This window comes from Athene noctua, chromosome 15 (assembly GCF_965140245.1).
Source record: "Athene noctua chromosome 15, bAthNoc1.hap1.1, whole genome shotgun sequence".
In the NCBI taxonomy this organism is placed as follows: domain Eukaryota; kingdom Metazoa; phylum Chordata; class Aves; order Strigiformes; family Strigidae; genus Athene; species Athene noctua.
This window is the reverse complement of record NC_134051.1, coordinates 13,223,229-13,230,688: the sequence shown is the minus strand read 5'-3', so window position 1 is coordinate 13,230,688 and position 7,460 is coordinate 13,223,229.

Sequence of the window (7,460 nt, the reverse complement as noted above, 5' to 3'; positions counted from 1 at the left end):
ATCAAGACATTTAAGAAAAATGTATTTCTAAGCCTTAGGTATCTTTTGGAGTCCTGAAAAGTATGGATGCACTTTGTCCTTAATATGTATACATGGACACTGTAAAATGAATATACTAGATGCTTGTGTTTCTACATGAACTACTGCAGCTGTGAATTGTTCATAAGTCTTCTCTTGCAATCTATGTAACCTTCACCTGTTTTCCTAAGCCATTTTCTTATTTTATTGTGGAGGTAGGGGAGGAACAATGGCACAATCTTCCCATTTCTTTCCTAAACATTATGTGTATGTATGTGCTAGTAAGTACTGCCTAACTCTCCAGTATCACAGTAGGCTTGTAACAGTGATTGTCCAATAGTGATCTTCAGCTTTCAGTATCCTGAGACATTACCAAGGCTGTATGAATGGGGAGCTTTCAGGCAAGGTTAACTTTAAGATGGTCAGGTGAGGGGAAAAATTCTAACAGATAAACAGACCCCTATGAATGTGCAGAGTGGTTGGATCTGCTGAGACTTAACGAAGGGAAGGTATTCATGCCACTATTATTAACAAAAAAATTTTGGTCAGCTGAAGTTGCTTAACTTTTTGTTGGGGTCAGGGAGGAAAATATGGAAGGTAAAAGTATAATATTTAGATTCTACACTTGCAAAGATGTTTAATTTCAGAATGCTCTACCTTTATTTAAATAAGTAACACTATGTTGCTGTAAGTAAAAACTTTTTTTTTGTTCTGTCAGTAATAAAAAAATCAATTTGCCTGTACAGCTTTGCTGCGGAGTAGTGTGCCATTTTTTTTTCAACTTGCTTTCCTGACTGTAAAATGCATTTTAATTCTATTTCACTTCAAAATTCTTCCATCTCTCAGGGTTTTTCCTCCTAGCTTTTTATGTACAATATTTGAATTACATGGGCAAGATAAGGATGCTGCTCGTTGAAAAGTGTGACAGGCTGGCATTAACCTGTCCAGAATTCATGTCTGATAGAGCAGATACTGTTTAGATGAATTATATATCCAGACTCTAAAAGCTTTTCAACAGTAAACCAAAGCCCTTTACGTTTCTTTAACAATAATATATGAGATCAAATCCTTGTACACAGAGGCACTAGTTAGTGTTACACAAGCACATCTGCCTTTTGGCAGAATGGAAAAAGCTGTTCTTGTTGCTTAAACTATGGTTTCTAGATTGTAGTTATATTAGGTTTCTGTTTTCCTTGTGGGATATTAAAAATCCATCAAGACATCAGCAATACCTGACACTGACAGAAGGCTCATTCACTGCATCTATCTGAAGCAGTGACTGTGTGGCCAGCAGTTAAGTGGGTGTTTCCTCTCCCTTGCTGTGTGAGCTGGCACAGGCAGGACACAGGAACAACCACAAATGATGGATGAAATGCAGAGTAAATTTATTCTTGTTTCCTTGCAACCCCGGGGATGTCTGCAGTAGCACCCAGGCATGCAAGCAGGGATGCAGGCACCGTGGAGCTTGGTCCTTGCTAGCCAGAAGGAGAAGAAAACCAAGATCTTGATCCTCCTGCTTTCACCTGTATGTATCAGGGATTTTTGCAGGTGTAGTTTTCCGCTGTGCTTTGTTTCTCACAGCAGGGTGGGAATCTCAAGGATGTTCAGTCAGGTGCCTCTGAGTCTGTCCCAGGCCTATGTTATCTAAACGGAGATGTTCTACCTGTCAAGCACACAAAGCTAAACAACAATCAGTATTATATATGTGTTTTTCAACACTCTAGCTGCAAGTCCCTTGAGCATGTTTACAGTCCTCCTCGCCAATATTCTGTTGTATTCCCACACTTGCTACATTTGCCTTCCTTTGACCTGACCCTGTATATGTCTGTGGAGGAACTGGTATCATTGGTGGTTCAGCACTGGTTTGGCTGTTGGAGGAGAGATTGCATGAAAGAGACTCTTCCTGTTGGCAAACCAAAAACCCTGGTCCATGGAGACCTAGATTAGGTTTTTGCATTGTTCCTTGACAGATGGGTGCTCTCTGACCCTCGCTTCAGTTCAGGCCCATCTGTGCTTTAAGTACCTTATCCTCTAAGACAGTGTGCATGGATTCCAGGGTGTATGAAGGAGAGTGTTAGGAAAAGGCTAAGTTCATTTGGAGATGGAAAGCAGTGCTGGGATGGCTTGCAGCACACGTTGCCATTAGTATGCTTGCTGCTTTTCTGGATTTTTATTTTTCTCTTGAACTGCACTAGATGGCAGTGGAGGTGAAAGGGATTGCCTGGGGAGATTGCCAGCTTCTGCTTCTAAACCTAACAGGGGCTGTAGCCAGAGCTGTCCGGATCTGGCTGCGGAGCAGCTGGCCACCTTCTTTGTGCTTTTGGAGCCTGAACTATACTGGCCAGGCAGAGGACTATCAGTGGCCCTGAGTGGAGGGTGGAGAGCCTGGGTTACAACTAGATGTCCAGCCAGAGACCTCGCTGGGAGTGGGCAGACATCAGTGAGGGACTGTGAGGCTGAGCAACAGGGAAACAGGACAGATCCCCACAAAAGGGGCAGAATGGTGTGGGACAGAGCTGTTAAAAGGGTTTTTTTAAGGTGTTGGCTCAGGAATTGCCTGTGATTTTTCATGTGTTTGTATTGAACAGTCCTTAGCACAGCCCTGCTAGTGATCACTAGCTTGTGACTGAACTACATCCTTTGAGCCTTTTGAAAGCTGTTTGTTTCTGTATCTGACAGTGGTGTTGCTGTTCATCTTGGAAGTTTGCATGTCTTCTGTAGCTAAGCTTTTTCTCTTGCCAAAGCTCACTGGCAGAAGGCCAGAGCTCTAAACTACCTTCGCCCAATTGATCTCTAAATCCCAGTGGAAGGAAGTGGTGTTCAAGGCTGACCCTAGGGTTTAGCAAAAGATATGTCCTGCTGATAAACCTGAGTCTTTGGCCTGCAATGTAGAGTACAGTCATCAGCTCTGTGGGAAGCCAGCTTGTTTCTCCTGAGGATCTGGGCAATCGGGTTTGTGATAAGCTCAGTTTCGTAATTGTTCATATCCACCAAATCAAAGGTGCTTGTCTTGTTCCTAGAGCCCATCAATGGATGGGACCCCTGAAAACCCCCGATGTGCTATGAAGTGTAGGTGGCTGAAGTTTTGGCCAGGATAGTTTTCAGCATGCAAATTGAATGAAAGAGTTGTAGACAACATGTTTGTGGATCAGCCTGTGTGTGTGAAACTCTCACTAGGAAATGATAGAGTGCTAGTCTACAAGGAGGGAGTGATGGGAAGTGAATCACAGGAGACACACTTGTATATCTTATTCAGGAAGAGGTTGAGAATGACAAACTGAAACAGAGATGGCAAGTCTAAAGTGGAACTGTCATAACTTTTTTATTCTGCATATCATCAAGGGTGGAATTACCCCTGTTGCAGATGGTAAGGGGAAAAAAACCCCTGGACTCTCCTGTTGAATCTGAACTGCAGGAAGATTGTTGTTGTTTCATGAATTTGGCCCAGTGAATGTCACATTAGCACATACATAGCACAGAATGCCCTTTCTGAAAATTTCTATTTATTTTTATGACAAATGAAATATCACAGAGTATGAACACAAATGCATCATTCCCCTTCTGCAGAGATATTATAAATTCTGTATAATACTAGTGGGACAGCTGCTGCCAAGGGGACTGGTCAAGCCAGGTTGCTCTTTCTGAATGCACACAATAATTCTTCTGCTTTGCTGCTTTTCATGACAAAGGCACAGTTGATACTGAGGGATTTAGGTGTGCATGATTCAAAGATCAAGTTGTGTGACATTTGTGTCCTTAATGCTGATTAAGAGCTTTGCCCTGTGTAATTTTGTACTAATAATGATGCACTTCTGTAATGATACAACATTGCCGGGTATTCTTATCAATGAGGATAGGATTTAGTTTTTGCATTATGCTCTAGACAAATGGTCTGTGGGTGGGTGGGGAACTGGCTGCCAGGCCACACCCAGACGGTGGTGGGAAATAGCTCCTTTTCAAACTGGCAACCTGTCACAAGTGGGGTCCCCCAGGGATGGATATCGGGCACAGTGATGTTTAGTATTGTCATAAGTGATCTGGGTGATGGGGTCAGCTGTACCCTGATGAAGTCTGCTGATGATACTAAACTGAGTGGGGGAGTAGACACTTTGGAAGGGAGAGCCACACAGCTTGGTCTTAATTTCAATAACTGAAAACTCTGTGAATGAAACCTTCCTTTTAAATAGGAATGCATTATATAGAAACATATGCTAATTTTATTGCTAGACATATGTTTAAGGGATAGGACTGAAACATAGCTAAATGTATTGGCAGAGAGGCTTCCCATGTGAATAAGTTGAGAAATCAAATTTAAAAAAACGGACTGTGACGTTTGATCTTGCGACATGTCATGACAGGCATACAGACAGCAACATCTGTATCCATGGATGATGTTTGGGAGTTTTGTCACAGGAATTGGTGGAGCTGGGATCTCAAACCCCATGAACTACTGGACTTAAACACTGGAACAAGTGTTTGCATACCTAGGTAAAGTCATGAGGGAAGAGCTTGTGAAATTCTGGAGACAGTCCCTTGTGTGTGTCTGAGCTGACTTGAGTTCTTAGTAGTTTAAAAGTTACTGTCCTGGAACAAAATTGGGTTGCTCAGTGAAAACAGGGGAGAGACTGCTGTTTTTTTCATGGGTTTTGTGCATTCTAACATTCTTTCTTTGGCACATTGTCTCCCAGCAAAATATCATTCTTGACTCTTTCTTTTGGTCTGAGCCTCTACAACTAGTTTCCAAGCATGCTGTGTGGACTGCTGTATGTACTGGTAGACCTAAGTCACCAACTCAGTGATTTTTGTGAAACCATCTCCTTTCTAAGAAGGAGCTGTTGGTGACCTGAGTCTTTATCTTTTTAAAGGCTAGGTGTTACCTAACTACTTGGCTCCAATTTCTGAAAGGATGTTTCATGGCGCAGCACTCAAAATTATCGGACACAAAAGACAATTCTCTAATGCCTTCTTGTATGTTCTTCCTGTACATAAAAAGTTTTACTGTGATTCTATCACTACATAAAACCAGTGCATCTCTGAGAACAGTATGCTGCTTGCTGAAAGCTTAAATACTTCAGGGAAATACGTTAAAACAGTAGTTTATTCCCAGAAATGCCAACAAGCCTGTTAATCAACTGTGTATGCCCAGGTGTTCTTCCTGCACATCTCAAGACACATTTCAAGATTTATTGTGCAACAGATGTTAAACTTTATGCTCTTTAGTTTTCTGGGGTGTTTCTTGACCCTTTTCTAAATAATGGAAATTTTTGCCACCTTCCTGTTCTGTTTATAAAGAAATCAAAAGGCACACGAGAAAACTCTAGTACTGGAAGTTCAACAGCTGTCAGAACACTGGAAAGAGATTGTTTTGAAAAGGGTATGTTAGAGTGACAGTCTGCTGAATATTCAAGTGTACTCCATGTACCTTGTCGTTTAACTTTTCTGTCTTCGAGGAACAATTAAGATTATTCACTATATACAATCTTATTTTTTCAGAAGCTGCTTTGTAATAATTGCATAGTCTACCACACTTTATTGCTGTTACTTACAGTTGACATAAGAAAAGCTGTAATGGCTGGCTTGCAGCCTATGCTTCTCCAAGTCGGGGATAAGGCAAGAGAACAGGGAAGAGGTAATTATGAGCAAAAAGTAGGTTGTTATTAAATTAATAGGCCCTGGTTTGACATTTCAGCGTGGTATAATTGCTATACAGGATTGTATGCTTTCTCTCAGATGTCAAGTCATGCAAATATTTATGGCAAACCTTGAGTAATAATTGGAGCAGTCTGTGGATTTGTAAATCTGCCATGCTTGGTTTTGGCTGGGTCTCGGGGTGGGTTAGGTGTGCAGCTCAGCCTGCAGCCCCTGTCCTCCCGAGGCACACAGCAAACCACAGGGGTTCACTGACTGGCACTCAGCAAACCTGTCCTGTGGCTGGCAGTACTGGCTGAGCTACCAACAGAGCACAACAGACCTCTTACTTTAACAGCTCTTTAGTCCTGATCTGTTGCAGTTTGTCCTTCAGAATTCCAGTTTTCATCTTGCAGTGGTTCACAGACTTAATTTTGTCAAAGGTTTGTTCTAATTTCTCTTTATTTAAATCATAGAAAACATATTTGTTCTGATTTCCCAAGCTGTCTTTTTTCTTGCTTCTGGCTAGACATGATGCCTCTGCACCTCCCTGCCTTATCTTCTTGTGTTTTGTTTTTTTTAAGGTTAGACCTTTTTCTTTACTATTTAAGAGTGACTGAGCTGGGAAACTAGCTACCTCAGTGTTTGTTAGCCTAGGCAGGCTATTTGACTCCTACCTTGTGAAAACATAGTAAGGAATATGCATAGAGAGCATGTGGCACAGCCTGGAAACACCCTAACTTGCTTTAGGCTTGCTATGGCCATTCATGGCTGAATGGGTTATTCAACATTCTTAATGATGGCAGAGCAGGGTCCTGCAGAAATCATTATACCAACTGTCAGAAAGTTGTTTGCCTCGGAGTAAAAAAAAAATTTGATATCTCTAGATAATTGTTTGCCAAATGCTGATAGTAACATAGAAGTGGAACTCATGAACTGAAGATTGAGTTGCCTGAGTAAACAGAAAAGCCTGCCTTTACTTTAGGCATGGTGTTAATTTTCAAATATTTGATGACTCATGTGGTTATCTAGATATAAATATAGGTGTCTAATATTCTAGTATGCAAATCAGAAGAGGTTTCTCTCAATTTCCCTGACTTATCTTTCTCTACCAGCAAAATAAGAATTAATGTCTGTTTGTGCTGGAGGTGTGAATTATGAGTTAGGATTTGTATTTTCCTGAGGCTTTAGTAGTGATTTGAAAAGTCTTCTTATATTAATTATTTCCTATCTCCTAATACAAGTTAATTCCAGTTTACTGGTAGGAAAATTGAGACAGGGAAGTCAAGGATTATATATTTTTTTTTTAATCTGTGAGTATGTTTCTGAATGTCTTTGCAAAGCAGCCCCTTTAATGTGTAGGAGACATTTTACAGTGCAGCCCCACTAGGTACCAAACACTGTAGACACTTTCTACCCTTGAAAACTGCAAAATCACTCTCTTGGGTGGTGGAATACACATAAAGAGCAAATTTATCTTAAAAGAAAACAAATAATATAGTCTTCTGTGTTGCTTGCAGCAGCTGTTGGCCTTCTCTAAAAGTTGCTGTGCTTTTTTCAGGGCAGTGGCACTTCAATGTACATTCAAGTCAGCTGTCAGGACAGAATGAACCCAGCAGGTTTTATGAGGCTATGAGTGCATATGGAGAGGTGTGATGAGGTAATATGTTCACTTTGCTTGAATGAAGCACACGAGGATTTCTTTTGTGTCAATCCAGTGCAAGCACTGGTAGCTTTAGTTTGCATTGGAACTGCACTGAAGTTGCACACTGAGATCAAAACAAGAGTAGGTATTTTTCTGATTAGCACTACTC